Source organism: Atractosteus spatula, chromosome 22 (assembly GCF_055471065.1).
Source record: "Atractosteus spatula isolate fAtrSpa1 chromosome 22, fAtrSpa1.hap1, whole genome shotgun sequence".
Lineage (NCBI taxonomy): Eukaryota > Metazoa > Chordata > Actinopteri > Semionotiformes > Lepisosteidae > Atractosteus > Atractosteus spatula.
Genome location: NC_142727.1, coordinates 10,014,092 through 10,029,357, shown reverse-complemented (window position 1 = coordinate 10,029,357; position 15,266 = coordinate 10,014,092). Strand labels below are relative to the sequence as shown.

At 40.1% G+C, this 15,266-nt stretch overlaps 1 long non-coding RNA gene across 1 annotated transcript; it reads right to left on the bottom strand.

The window, feature by feature from the left end:
* Positions 1 to 11,021: 11,021 nt before the first annotated feature.
* LOC148816760 (uncharacterized) lies at positions 11,022 to 14,599 on the bottom strand. The gene is made up of 3 exons (XR_016094706.1): positions 14,392 to 14,599; positions 13,381 to 13,498; positions 11,022 to 12,559 (listed from the first exon to the last, which is right to left on the bottom strand). It is a non-coding gene; the product is annotated as an uncharacterized LOC148816760 (long non-coding RNA).
* Positions 14,600 to 15,266: the final 667 nt, after the last annotated feature.

The following is a 15,266-nucleotide window of genomic DNA, read 5'->3' as shown; positions in this document are numbered from 1 at the left end:
ACATTCATGTTGTAGTACTTGTCGGCAATAAGCCGGAGTTTTAATAGTCAGATTTAGCGTGAAGTAATTTTAAAATTACATTTCCCATTAGATTTATAGGTGTTATGGATCCGAATACAGCCTGTGTTTATCCATTCTTTTAATCCAGCAAATCACCTAGAGCTCCTATGACCTTGCACGGTGCTGAGTGGAACTTTCACTGGTGCATATTGTCAATAGTTTTGTTTCAATGTTTAAGGAATTTCAACAAGTCACAATACTTTTGCTTGTTTTGCCATTAGGCAGTTGTGTTATGTAATTGCATCAGGGCATGTCCTATAATTTGTAGCCCCCTAAACTTTCTTTAGGTCGTTCTGTGCTATTGCTCATATTTAGTAATATCACATACATAGGCTATGGTTTTCTCAGCCATAAGGAATAAAACATGAATGAAAGGAAGAGGTATTGTGGATCCTAGTGCGTTGAGAGACTTCAGAGTCACTGCTCTAGATGTCTTGCTGCACACAGGTCCCGACAGGGCCATGAAGGAATCGAGCCCAGGTCACAGCCAGAAGGTTTGTTAAAGAATCAAAACAAATGAAAAACAACTAGAAGGATGAATATTGTTTTATTGTATGACAAACAGTAGTGAAAGTGAAAAGGATGAGCTCAGCACAAACACCAGCCAGCTGACATCAGTGTCCATTCCTGAGGCTGGCCACAGAATTCTCCAAAGTCCAACCCTGAAAAATACAATCACAGTATTGTAGGAGCAAATTAGACTGAGGTATGAAAGAAAGAGCATAGTGTACTTTCAGCCTATGTGGGCCTGTAACAGAGATCATTTCATCCATATATAAAAACACGTTTTATATTAAAATAAGTACTATAAGAAAAAAAAACTTCCAGTGACAACAAACATAAAAAAACAAATATCGACATTGCTAAAAATACATAATCAGTGACTTAGAAGGGTGTGTGTAAGATCTGTATATCTAGCACAGCGCTCTGAATGAATTTCACCGTGCTGGGAACCAAGTAAAATGAAGATAAAAAAACAACCAATACTGAACAATTTTAAACACAATTTAAAACATCTTCCAAAAGACTGTGTATGAATACAGTCCATACACTGTGTTCCTGCCACTGCAGATGTTAATGTTGTACATTCGAAGATTACATTTTAATGTGTACATTTTAATTAAATAAGATAACTATTCCTCCTCCTGCCTTCCAACTGCACAGTAACCTAGACCCCACAAATCCACACCTTTGTGTCACCTCCTGCAGGCACAGCAAAGAGACCCACTCTGCTACAACAAGCAATGCCGAAGGTGATTGTCTAATCCAGTTTAATTCACAGTAATGGGGATTCTTCCAAAGTTTTCTTTCACATAGTACTGTTTCCTACATTATAGTACCTATGGCTTTTTTTACAGTGTTTGTGAAAGGTGTTGATTCTACCACACAGAAAAAAAAATACTTTGACCATTTCCAGTAACAGTTTTATATAATACTGAACCTCGGTCAATGGTAAATTCAAACAATAAGTAAAATAAATATTTAAAATACAATTTGTTATATTAGCAAAGACAAACCTGTAACTGTCTTCCAATGAACCTGAAAATGACACTGCAAGCAGGCAGCAGTGGTGACACTGTCTGGCTGGGTGCTGGCTGTTTTCCACTGTGCTGGGAGCTGTACAGGTTCCAGTGCTCGCTGGGATCAGTGCTCTGATGTGTTTGAATCTAACCTATCAAACTCTGCTGCTGTGTCAGAGCCAGCCAGCAGAGTACATGAGTGAGGTGACTGGTGTGTTGAAGCTGTGACAGAACCCTGTACTATACAACACGGGGTGTGTCCTGGGAGAGCAGAGATAATCCTACCTGTATTTTGGCACTTTGCTGTTTTCTTCCACCTTCAGACAGTCCTGACGGTGTCCTCTGTCCAAGGGGCCCAAGTACGGGAGTTTTCCACAAGAGAGATCTTCAAGTCTGAAAGCAAAACACATCTCCTAAACACTTAACTATGACTGTAAGGAGGCCCTTTCAATAGAAAATGAATTTAAGGAGTTAAGCTACTTCATATGGAGGTGTAGGTGTCTCTTTTACTTTGGGATTTGTGTTTCCGTGGGTACTGTATCAACCCCACACCTCTGAAATATCACCAGCCACTATAGAAAATGATAAGATTTGTCTGCTTGGGTCCCATCAGTTCAGTCAACAGTAAATTAAAAAAAAACATAAAATGTCTGTAATACTGGGACAGATGAACATTTAACACATCTTCCAATGAATCTGAAAACTACACTGCAAGCGAGCAGTGGAGACGCATCACTCCAAGCTGGGCACTGGCTGAATTTCACCGAGCTGGAAAGAGTTAAAAGATGAACAAAAAAAATCAACCAATACTATACAACCAATCCAATTTAGAACAGCTTCTAAGAGACTGTTTATGATTACAAGACATGATTACAGTGAAATATGTTGTGGTCCTCCTGCTGCAGATGATGTCAATGTCATTTGTTTATGCTCAAAGGATACAAATCAAATTCCTGGAATCATCACACTCACTTTGCAGACTCCATTTAAAGACTGAATAATAATATGCACATTTTAACTCAATCATTAACTATTCCTCCCGCTGCTTCCAATTCACTAGCGTAAAGTCAATACAGAAGGGGACTGTATTAACCCAACACCCCTGAAATATCACCAGCTACCATAGAAAATGATCCAATTGGCCGCTTGGCGCCTTACCTCGCCATCTGTCACATCCTTCTTCTCACTGTTCAATAGAAACCGCTCTTCTGCACAGGAAATGCAGCTACTTCACCTCTAGCTGACCAGTCGATGCCGTCAAATCAGATCCCTCACCTTTTCAGTCTGCACTCAGACCTGTAACAGCTGGAACAGGATTACCACTTGGTAGCCTGATCTCATCAGATTTCAATATTTCAATAGCTGAGCAAGGCCGAATCAGGTCAGAAGCAGAAAAGTTTAGAATGCCATAAACAGCGCAGTTGCCTTACCCAACTAACCAAAAACAAATTGACACGGCCAGAAATTGTGCTCTACAGCAATGAAAAAGCTAATTACAATGTGGGTTGTCTTTGTGCAATGGCTGATTTATATGTGGAATGACGGCGAGAAGGAAAGTAATAGATAACAGCTTAAGTAAGACCAAAAAAATAAATTGTTTTAGGAAACATGGGATGAAATCTAGCATCATATTTTAACTATGGCCATATCCCCATTTCCCAGCATTATACACAAGATGAGGTTTATCTTTAGAATTTCCAGCAGGTGGAAGTGTTGCATAAAGAAAAGCTCCCAATGACAGGCTCACTGCAGCCTTCAATACATGGACTGACTTCATTTTTGCAATCCCTGCTTATCCACAGTCTCCCACTGCCCTTGCCCCCACCAGGATTTCAGGCACTTCCAGAGGCACCAAAAAGCCAGTTCAGAAGGTAAGAAGTCAGTGGCTGTATACGCTGGGGAAAATGACCACTTTTTTGATCAGGTGCAACACAAATCAAGTAAGTGTGCTTTAGTATGGTAACAGCAACACTGCTGTTCAAATCACAGGCAAATAGTTTGGCCACTGGTAGACAATACAAGCTGAGCATCCGTAATGCAGCCTTTGTGCTAGTCTGCCCTGTTGTGAGATTCCTCTCTCCTCCCTTTTATATAGACTTGATTGCCTATTAACTGGTCTGTGCTCTCTCAACATGTTAGACAGGTCACATTTTTCAGGCGATCAGGGTGCTGGAGCAGACCAGTCACATTCTCCTCTTCCAAACTGCTATTGCACATGCAGCATCAAGATTAACGCCCCCCCCCCCCCACAGGTGTGTGGTCTCATCAGCATGAGCACAGCGCCCACTGGATCACGGTCACCTCAGGATCACATCAGCACAAGGGTAGCAAATGAAGACTCAGCAGCTGGTCAACAAAGCACTGTGTGGTGTTAAGCTACCAACAATCACCAAAAAAGCCTCCTGTCCTGTCCAAACAAAAACACTTAGACCTCTCCAACACACTTGGCATAAGGTTGTGACTCATGCTCTCCCATATCACAGCGTATAACTGTCAAATTGTTAAGCATTTGTTATCCGGATTTGAAAACTCTGGATAAATTTGGTGCAGTTGGCCAATTTTGTCCAGCCTCTAAAATACCAGTCACTGAAAGGCATCGCCTTCAGAAGCAGGGCTTATGGATTTCTTTCTGGGTTAATCAAAGAAGATCACTGGGCTTGACATTCAACTTGGTAGTAACACTGTAATAAGGGCAGTTAGCACTTCTGGAACAGTCAGGCACGAATGACCAATTAATCCAAATGATACCAAAAACCTTTCAATATCTACAGTATATCCTGAATTTTTGTAGTAGCACAGTGTCATATTAATGCTCAGTCCAGTTGATTTACATAGCAAATGAAGGAAATCAACTGCTTTGTTAAATTAAACAAAACTCATCTTTGCAAACAAAATAATTGGCTATAAACATAAATTAGAATTCCTTCTACTATTAATGGGAATATTTACTGGGTGGGGGGGTGCAACTTAGGTTGTCTTTCATTACTACAAGGTTCAAATCAGGAAGAAAAAAATCTTTAATGCTGTCACAGATAAAAGGAGTGTCAGTGTCTGCAGCTAAAAAGGAACAAGCAGAGATGAATTCCACACTGAAAAATATAGAAATGTTTTGGCAGTGGAGCAATTTTCAGGTGTGTGGGCAGAAAAACGAAATTATTCTTAAGTTTCTGACTTCATAATTCTGACATCTGAATAAATACTGCTCACATACCTTTAACTGCAGAATTCGGATTTACCTGACATCATGAAAAAAATATATCCTTCCTAATCTAGTCTAGACAGCCTAGTTTACCCCCAATACAGTACATGTGCAGGAATGGATGTCTTCAGAAAGCATGACAGTGGCGGGAACCGTCAATGTCTGATCTCGACTGTATAGAGATATGAACACTGGGAAATGTAAGAAAATAGTGCTGCCAAATATCTTTATTGACTGCTTGTTGGTATTTTAGCACAGGTACTGTATAGCTGTTCTTGCTTTCAATCTCAAGAGTCACTTCAATATCCTCTTCTCAACGTGCCTAATTTTTCTGGGACAGGATACCTTTGGTTCCCCCAGGTGCTGTCTGTGTGGAGTGTGCATGTTCTGCCCATGTTCAAGTGGGTTTCCTACGGGTGCTCCGGTTTCCTCCCACAGTCCAAAAACATACTGCTAGGGTAACCGGCTTCTGTCAAATTGGCCCTGGTGTGAGTATGTGCGCGTGCGTCTGTGTGTCCTGCAGTGAACTGGCGTCCAGTCCAGGGTGTATCCCGCCATTGCACCCAGTGCTCCCAACACATATACTCCACCTGTGCACTACACAGCTGAAACATGTTTACTTTTCAGCATGGAGTTACTCTCTTTTTGTGCCATATTTGTCCATACAAGAAGCATTTTCTTGAGGTCTACAAAAACAATAAAATTGAAACGTGAGTGTATGCATGGGTAGCTGTGTGATTGTTAAGGTGTAAACCTGTCCTTTCTCGGGGAATTATATTAGTAAATTGGGAACTTAAAACCTGGAATCTGTTTACTTGCAGGCCTTCTAATGCTTCCATGCAGACTTGCTGCAAATAACTAATTGAAAATTAGGAAAATCAATGAAGATTAAAGTGGTTGTATCAAATTACTGCAGCGGAGAGCGCTGGAAAGGAAGCACGTTGAGTAGCTCCGAATTAAATAGAAATAGTTTTTCAAATAAACTATAATCCTGAACAAAAGGGGTAAAAAAAAAAAGACATGCGAACAAACAGGTTATTAGAAAGCTTGCGTTTTTAAAAGCAGAGACGGCTAGCTCCACCTGTTAGGCACTTCCAAATTAGACGCCAGGTGTGGCTAATCTAGTATTAGATTTGAACTAATAAGGGTTGGCGGGTTTGGTAGTCCGGTTGCTTCTGCGTCGTTAAATGAGTTTGCAAACAAAAAACCCCGAGATTTACAATTCAATCAGGGCTGCGGTATTCAGGACGAAGACTTGTGGGTTGTGTCTCTTTATCGCGATAGGAACGAGTCGAAAAAGTGGTTTATGCTTCAAAACATATAGACTTACTTTACTGGAGCTAGTAGGCGTGTTGTACTCGCGCTGTGACTTCGAGTCTGCGGAGAGAAACGCTGCATTAAAACAGAACCAGCTGCTGTCGTACTTGTACGAATTGAGAAATCCGGTAGAGTGCAGTTGCTTTGGCTGCATAGTTGTTCGGTTCGATTGCAGGTTGTTTTTTCAGACGTGCAATAACCAAAACCCGTGTTAAAGCGGGTTTCTCTCTGGAGCACCTCTTGGCTTTAAATGGCTTCTTAAAAAAATCCGAGAAACCGAAAAGCGCAGTTTAAAAACAGCTTGAATGTCTTTCGATGGGACGTCGTTATTTTGCGGTTATGAGGGAATTGAACAGGTCTCACGTGTAACCCCTGGCTTTTTAACCCATGAATCCGTGTTTTTCTTCATTTGTACAGCCCTTTAATTCTGCTGAGCACAAAGGCACAGACAGCTCAGGTTCAGCAGGGACTGGGTTGAAATTTCGGTCAGGTTACGAGCTAAAGTAGGCATCAAGCCGTGTTGCGTGAACTCGCTCTGAAAATGTTATTATCCACCTGGGAGAGAAGAAACCCCTTACCTGGCTCTTAAAAAAACATTTTTGAACCGAAAAACACTCATACACTTCGTAGCTTTTGAAGGACTTCACGAGAATAAGCGAAACTTTTCGCGATGATCTAAAATTTGGAAGACCGTGACTCTCGCCGCCTCCTGCTGGCCGGGGCTCCAGTCTCTAGTCTCAACAGGACTAGAAGAAAGAACCGCCCTATTTATAGCATGAAAACAGATTAAACGATCGTTGGTGTGCTGGTGCACGACATGTTTGAGGGTGTGGAGTCGGGGGGAGGAGGGTACACGATTGCAGAGAGCTCTCTTATCAAGTAATAGGTTTATTCCATGCTGAAAAAAAGAAGAAAGAAAACAACGTTTCGGCCGTGGAGCCTTCGTCAGGTGTGGAGCCTTCTTAATGAAACCAGACTCACACCTGAAGAAGGCTCCACGGCCGAAACGTTGTGTTTTCTTTCTTCTTTTTTTCCCACTACGGAATAAACCTTTTACTTGTTCCTTTGCAGCCTACACATGCTGACGCAACTACCCACCTGAACTACGAGAGCTCTCTTTAGTTGCTCTCACCATAAATTGGCCAACTGAAGTGTCTGGGACCGCTGTAGTACTTTTTCCAAATCATCTCGTTTGATGTTTAGACGGCACTTCCCGTAGAGGGGGGATGGGGGGCGTGGTTACTGTCAAATGCGTCCCCGTCCGTTTTCGAGACCAATCAGAAGGCTAGAAAGCGAGGGGATATCGCCATGGGAGGAGCTATGAACTGTAGTATCCAATCGCAAAAAGGAACCGGTTGCGAATTGACATCCAATCCCAGCAGGGCACAATTAACTTGAAAGAAGTCAGAAGACGGGGTGTGCGAATTTGGGAAGGAATTGTGTAGTACTTGCGCTCAGTGAGGTACAGTTCTTCACCACACTACCCTGACTGTCATGTCCTCCCTATCTTCATCTTAAAAGCTCAGGCTGAAGGCCTGTAATTGAAAACAATGTTTAGAATAGAGAAGTGTCATAATTCTTCCATAATAACTTCAATATTAACTATTCTATTCAGTTTATTCCTTTAATGACTAGTCTGGAAAGATAAAAAGGTAATATACACAGGATGAATTGTAAATTACATGAAACCAGACTCTCACTCTTTATATGGATTCAGGGGATTGGTGAATATAAAGAATTAGAGCCTGATTTAACGTATTTTCATATATTTTAATTGGACTAATCGTAATTCAAGACAACTAGAAACGTAACATACTGCAATGTTAATCATCATCTCTATTTCTACAGTAAAAAAAAAGTGCAAGAAAATGTTGGGGAAAAATGATATACAGAGTGACTGGGATTGAGGAAAACACAGCTCTTTATGTAGATTTCCGAAGACCTTAGGTTATTTGCAAATATGCCTTAAGGAGCATTTCTGAAGGAAAAGAAAATGGCTCTTGAAAGTAACAGGAGATCAAAGTGGACTACAGGCTGCTGCTAAAACAAGCATCTCTAGTGTTTCCTTTTACAGGCAGTGTAGGGGACAATTTTGTCAATTTTAAAGAACATAATATACAAAAAATTAAAAATGAGAGGTGGGTTTTCAGTCCATCTAATTGGTTTGGATTTTGGTTAAATAAGACATCTTATCCTAACAACAATACAGGAAATATCTTTACACGGAAATAACCTCAGATATTGAACACACTTCTCATAGACTGATTGTTTTTCTGCATACACTGGGTGTATTGTGCTTATTACTGTAGCTCTGCGACAAGCAAATGAGCTAAGAACATTACTACCATCTATTAGTATATCTATGTGTTTGTGGGGGAGCTGTCCGTGGTGCTGAAGAGAGGCCGGAGGGATTTCTGAGCAATTTTTCTAAAGGTCAACTTTCATAAGAAAAAAAAACATTTTTCACACAACTGTTAAGCCAAGTATAGGGCTACATCCTATAATCAGGAATTTTTATTCATAAAAATATTAGAATATACTAAACTATGGGCAAACCTTTGTAATTATGATTTATGTAATTATATTAGTGAATTTGTGAATACAGGTCTGTTGTCTGCAAACAGAACAGTGTAAAACCTGACCACTGCATATGTTTAATTTCCCATTGTTGAAACCCTTCCTCCTTAAAGTCATAATGTGGAACTACATTTAAAACTGAGAACTGGAGACCATTCCTTACCCAAAGGGTTGTGGAGGTGTGGAAAAAGCTAGCCAGTTTGACCTTATAGCATGGGAATAAGATATCTTGACCTCCAGATAACACAGACTGGCTAATATGGGAGTTTGTTATTGTGTAGAATTGTTTAAATCCTTTTTTTGTGTTAGCACCACTAGGCATCAGATACATTTGCCAAATAAAAGTGAAAAAAAAGGGATACTATTCCAAGAAACCCATTCTTTTTAACCCATTAACAGTTAAAAAGTAAGATGTTGCCATTGATAGCATGGCCAACCTTTGATAACTATATTCAAAAACAAACAGACAGTTCTGTATAGACAAGAGTGAAATCTCATTTACTGTGGTTTTAAGATGACCTCATCTCTCACCCTCTCTTGCTCAGCGCTGTAAGCCTGGAGGGTGATACAGTACAGTCTGATGAGTTGCTATGTCTTCCTACTCTCCAGCTTGAAGACTTATGATGGGAAACAATAATACAAAAATAGAATTATCTTCATTTTTCCACTATTAAGAACAAGCACACGTTTCCTTTTCACTACATGTCCAGGCCACATACACACAACACTGCTACCCAGCCATTTGATTCCTATTTTGAGTGTACAGAGTGGGCTGTGTTTGTACCAAGACACCTTAGATAACAACAGCGACTACACAGTACATCAATTGTTCGTGAACTTTGGTTTCAGTTTTTCCAAAAAAGAAAATAAATAATTATCTGAATAATAAGCCATATAAAAAGGCATGTTTAATAACAAAGGACATTAAACACACCACGAATCTGAGGAAACTCACGTTCAAGAGCAAGCAGCTTTCCATACCTGACTGCAGCCTCTGATGTCACTGCTGTCTCTCACCTTTCATTATCAGCTTTGATTTTACAGGAACACATATATTGCCTTGGCTGTAGACAAAGTATTATTATGATGATGATGGTCTTGGAGACAGATAGGCTTCGTGCTGTACTGACTCTCTGTGGGTTTCAGACTGCAGTGCACTGTCAGCACTCTCATAATGCACTGCTGCTTGACAGGTGAGATACAGAAGGCTGAACTGTGTTTTTCCATTTAATTTGCTCTCTTCTTTGGCCTCTTTTTTGTGCACAACATTACACTAATGCAGACTCTGGTTCACAGTTATATTAACTGTTATCCGCCTTATATAGAATTTTCAATAACTTAAACATATATTAAATAGACCAATTATTTATATGAAGGTATTTAATGTATTTTCATTTTTTTTGGAATTTATGGAAATTAAATTAAAGAGGAATGATTAATACCATCCAGTAATTTCACCTTGGGGATAAACTACATTGATATATTGCTGACAATAGCGCACATACAGTATATGCAGAACTTCTGATTTAGTTTAATGATCCAAAAATATGGAATAAATAAAGTTTACCACCAATTTCTTATCACACGCTGTATTTGTTAATGATGACTCGGAGAATACTTTAAAACCTGGAACGTCTTCACTTGTTGCAGGGCCTGATCAAGCAAGGGAAATTCTCTTTCATCCTGGATACCCCGATTCTTTTCCATCACCCAGGGGGAAATCTTACTCTAACCCAAGAGCCCAGCCTTTCTGATGTTCCAGGTATCCTCCAGGTTTTCCTTTTGTGCTTAAAAATCTCCTGTTGTGCTCCTGGTTGCTGGAGGGATGTCTTGTTTTCTTGTTTTTATTCTCGGTAATGAAGATTGAATCACCTTGTTTATTTGGTTCGGTGTGGATCATTACACACTCCTGTTGTAACACTGTGTGATAAATGGGTCTCCTCTGTGTGTTATGTATATTCCTCTCAGAATTTCCAATGCTAGTTTCCTGAAAAATCCCCAAATCTCCGAAAAACACTCAGCTCACATACCTCCGGGGCGATCCCTCCTCATTTTGTGCTGTGACATAGGAGGACTCACAGTTTTAGAAAGGCTCATATTTTTCCAGAATAATGTTCTGCTGTGTTGTTACTTATAAAATGCCATTAGCTCAAATTAAATCTCCACCTGCTACCATCCAGTATCTTCCTTCACTGCCTAGAGGTTAACAAACTACAATAAAAAATGTATTTTAAAACATTAGTAATTAAATATATTTAAGTGGTTTTTTTTGTGGTTACCAGTAAGTGCATTTAGCTCAAAAATGGCATCTGAAAAGAAATAAATATATTAAGTCATGTCCACACAAGTTCTGGTGTCATTTACTTTCTTGTTCTTTATTATTTTCACCTCCCTTTGGCAACTTACTCTTGAGCCAAGATGGTCCCAAGCTCAAAGCATCCCCTCTTGTCTGTTAAGGAAGCTACTCAGCAAATTGGGCAACAAAACAGAGCTCAGAGGAATGAAATGCGGTTTGAATGATCACCATCTGGCCACCCTGGATGCCTGCAGAGTTAGTCTGTGGTGGCTTGGAAGAACGAAACATTTCCAGCATGTTCTCATGAACAGTCCTTGCTAGGAGGCAGGGTCAACATGACATGTTGAAGTGAGTTGTTAGCTAAGGTGGCCAACTACCACAAATTGGGATATTTCATCTCCCAGACATGAGGTTCACTTATCAGATCACACTGTCCTCTAGTGGTAGGTGTGGGATTCTCAGTAGTGTAACATTGACTTGAAAAGATTCCAGAATAATACTCTTACATATTGTGACACAGGAAACAAGACAAACAAGCACTTGCTGTGCAACACTTCTTCTACTAACCTGTCAAAACTTAAAATCCAGGTCCAGGTCAGAGCTCTGCCTGCTATTGCATGTCCATGCATCCCAAAAACACTTCCTCTTTAAAATTGCTGACTTGCACAATAAATAACAACAATACTTTCAATGATCTCTTGTCCAGTGTGCTAGTGAGAATGAGCTCTGCATTGACAGGAATTAAATTGCTGTGTGCAGGCAGTCTCGGGGTTCAGTTTTTGGTGTCCTGGTGAAGTCGGGGAAAAATGTAATTATTTCAAAGTTAAGGAGGAAAAATGTTTAATTGCTGTAAAAATCTAATATTCGGGTTTTCCCCACAAAGGCAATTTATATGCCAGACTTGTAAAGACAAACAGAAACAATGTTTTTTGCTGACAAGTAATTAAAGAATTCCGCCAAGCCTAGCAGAAATTACTGCTGGATTATGAGAGAATAATGGAGGAGCCACTATGTTGCAAGAAGTGATGAATTGTAAGAAGGTACAATTGCCACTGGATTTATAGTTGGCTTATAGGAGCGTTCCATTGTGGTAAAGCTAATATATAAAAAAAGTTTTTACAATAATTGGACTTTTTCTTTAACGACATTAATTAAAACAGTGGTGCTGCGGTTAGCACTGCCACCTCACAGAGCTGGGACCCTGGGTGTAATACTGGAACCGCATGAATTTTGTGTCCTCAGCATGTTCAGATGCTCCAATTTCCTCCCACAGTCCAAAAGCATACTGGTAGGTTAACTGGCTTCTGAAGACATTGGCCCTGGTGTGAATGTGTTTGCACTGCGATGGACTGGAGTCTTATGCTGGGTTAGGCTCCGATATCATACCAAGATATTTTAAAACAAATTAAAATTATTTCTTATTATTAATTGCAATCAATTGAGAATATCAATGAAAACGCACAAAACGTTTCTTTTTCTTCTCATGTAACAAAAGCAGAGATGGCAAGGCAGTGTTTGTCTTTCTTTCTGAGTTCTTCTCACTGTGTGGTGTCCTGAATGTGCACCTGGGACCCCTTTTTGAACTGCTCCCTGAAAGGTAACATGATTGACATTAATTAGTACTTTTTTCTCAAGCAGAGACAATTAATGAGCTTGGTGGTATTTGAGTCAGGTTGGTGTGTTTGGTGGCTGATGGGTTATTGAGCCTGTGCCTCTATTTGCCTATAACAAACAGACTGTTGATCCATTAACTGTACTCTCCAGGACTGTCATAATATCTTTGTCCACTGCAGTCTGCACCCACCCACTGAGATAAAGTTAATCAAAACTTGGTGTAGGGAAACATTTAGACTTACAATAAAGATTGTTAAGTTATAGGCTGGGAGATCAGAGTCGTGTTGATTCTACAGGAGAACATTTAAGTGGATGAAATGATTGTTCAGTGTATTGCAGCATAAAAAAGTAACATAGATAAAATAAAATATAACAGATATATAGTAATACATGTACATAGATAATAGATTGATCCCCTTCACTTAAATGCATTCTTTAATTGCACTTGTGGAAACCAGGTGTGCTGTTGCCTACAGTGGTGCACTGGACTGATGTGGCACCAGTGGTGTAACTTCTGAGAGATGTACGAAAAAGGTTGGCATTCTGAACAGCACACTGAAGAAAGGGACAGGTTTGCTATTACTTTATATTCCTTAGGAGTCATGAGGCATGCTATGTTCGGGGCTATACCCATTAATGCGAATGGAAATGGTTGCCCAACAGAACATACCATTTTATTCAGATTTCGCTAGTGAAATGGACATGGTGTACTAAAAGCAGGAGTGTGGGTGCGGTATGCGACATCATCTCTACTGATAGAAGTCAAAGTGCATTAAAGTTTCAGATCCTTGGCATACCTTGTCTCAGAGGTGCTCCTTCTTCTACAGTACCAGTATCCCAGAAACACGAGGTTCAGAAGCAACAGGAGAGGCAAGGAAAAGAACATGTGCTTGGAAAAGGCACTCTGTGACATCTCTAGAAATAAAAGAGGAAACAAGACATACTGAAAACCCAGCCCCAGGAAAGAGGTGTCTCATGTGTATAATTTGGGGCTCAAGCCAGGGGGAAGGGACAGACCGTGATGCTGGTGCTAGCTGATCAGAGCTGATCAATGGTAGAAGGGCTGGGTATGTGTTCATGAGGAAAGTTTTTATGGGATTTTCTCTACGTTGTTGGTCTGAATAACTGAAAGTTCATAGTAAGGAAAATAAGCTTCCTGACACATTTCTGCTTTCCACTGCAAATTATATACCAGGTTTACCACTTTGAATTTGCAATAGCTTGAAATGTGTTATATTGCATAGAATAAGGATTGCCTTATGTCTTGTGGAAAAGTGCCCCAAGGGTTAATACTTTCTTGCACAGAGAGGGAGGCTAAGTTTTTCAGCTAAGTTATGGCTCTTTATGCTGTGCATGATTCAGAGTGGGCAATTCTTAAGGTGAAAAATCTTTCATAGATTGCTTTTGTCTTAAATACACCTTGCTAAATTCAGTAAGGTTATAATTACAAATCTAACAAAATCAAAATGTATTAACCCCGCAAATAGTTGTAGGTTTCTTAAGGGTAGGTGGTCAAAGTCTGTGCTGAACTGGATTGAGAGGAATACATTGCATTTTAGGAATGTGCAGCTTTTTCAGAATGAGAATTCAGCTTTCCGTTTTGAAAAAAACTTTTATGTAAAAAACATGTACAATGTTGTACAAAGGTTGTTCCTGAAAACTGTCATGTTGATGGGAATGTGATAAATATGCAGAAAGATTGTTTCAAAGATCGTTGTTGTGACATTTGTCTTTTCAGTGTTCTTACCATTTTAAAAGGATGCAACTGGCGATAAGCAATATATTTTGAGTTCAGTCAAATCACTTACTCTGATCTTCTAAAACTGTGATGTTGATGGTTGTCTTCTGAGTAAAAGGGACTTTTTTCACCTGGCATTGATAAAGTCCAGAGTCCTCTGTTCTCAGGAAGGTAATCTTTACAGAAGCATCTCCAGTAGTTTGATTATCACCCAAGAAAGATATTCTGGTGCTGAAAGACGGGACCAGTTTAAAAACTTGGTTTCCTGTCAACCAGATCTAAGGGTAGAAGAGAAAATTAAAGGTACCATGATTTACTGAATTTATAAGCTGAAGTGCAGAAGCTATAGAAATACAAAATATTTTCTTACGTCTGTGTAAAGTCCAGCTGTAGCAAAAAGGTTACATGAAATGAGGGAACAAAAAGAAGTGGTGATAGATCACAGTGCTGGGGCCCTGGGTTCAATTCCTGGACCTGGGTCCTATCTGTGTGGAGTTTGTATGTTCTCCCTATGTTCACATGGGTTTGCTCTGTGTGCTTCAGTTTCCTCCCACAGTCCAAAGACATGCATGTAGGTTAATTGGCTTCTGGGAAGTTTGGAGGTGCAAGCCCTCCAAGCGCTCAGATGAGGCCATTTCACATTGTGAGGCCCCCTCGTTGTTTGGGAAGAGGGGTAAAAACTATTTTAATGTAAAGAATGGCATGATGGGGAAGATGAAAGCGGGCGTTTTGAAACTCTTAAAGAATGGTAAATTCAGCACTGAAAGGGGATCGTTTTTTCACAGCTGTGGACTTTAGTCGAGAATCACAGTATACTGTATGGTAAAAGTACCAAATTCGACTCAAGTCGAGAAACACAGCTAAAGGGTTAAAGTGGAGGACCATGCACCCTTGGCTGAGGTGAGGCCCCCCTCTCGTAGGGCCTGCACAGGTGTGTATGATTCT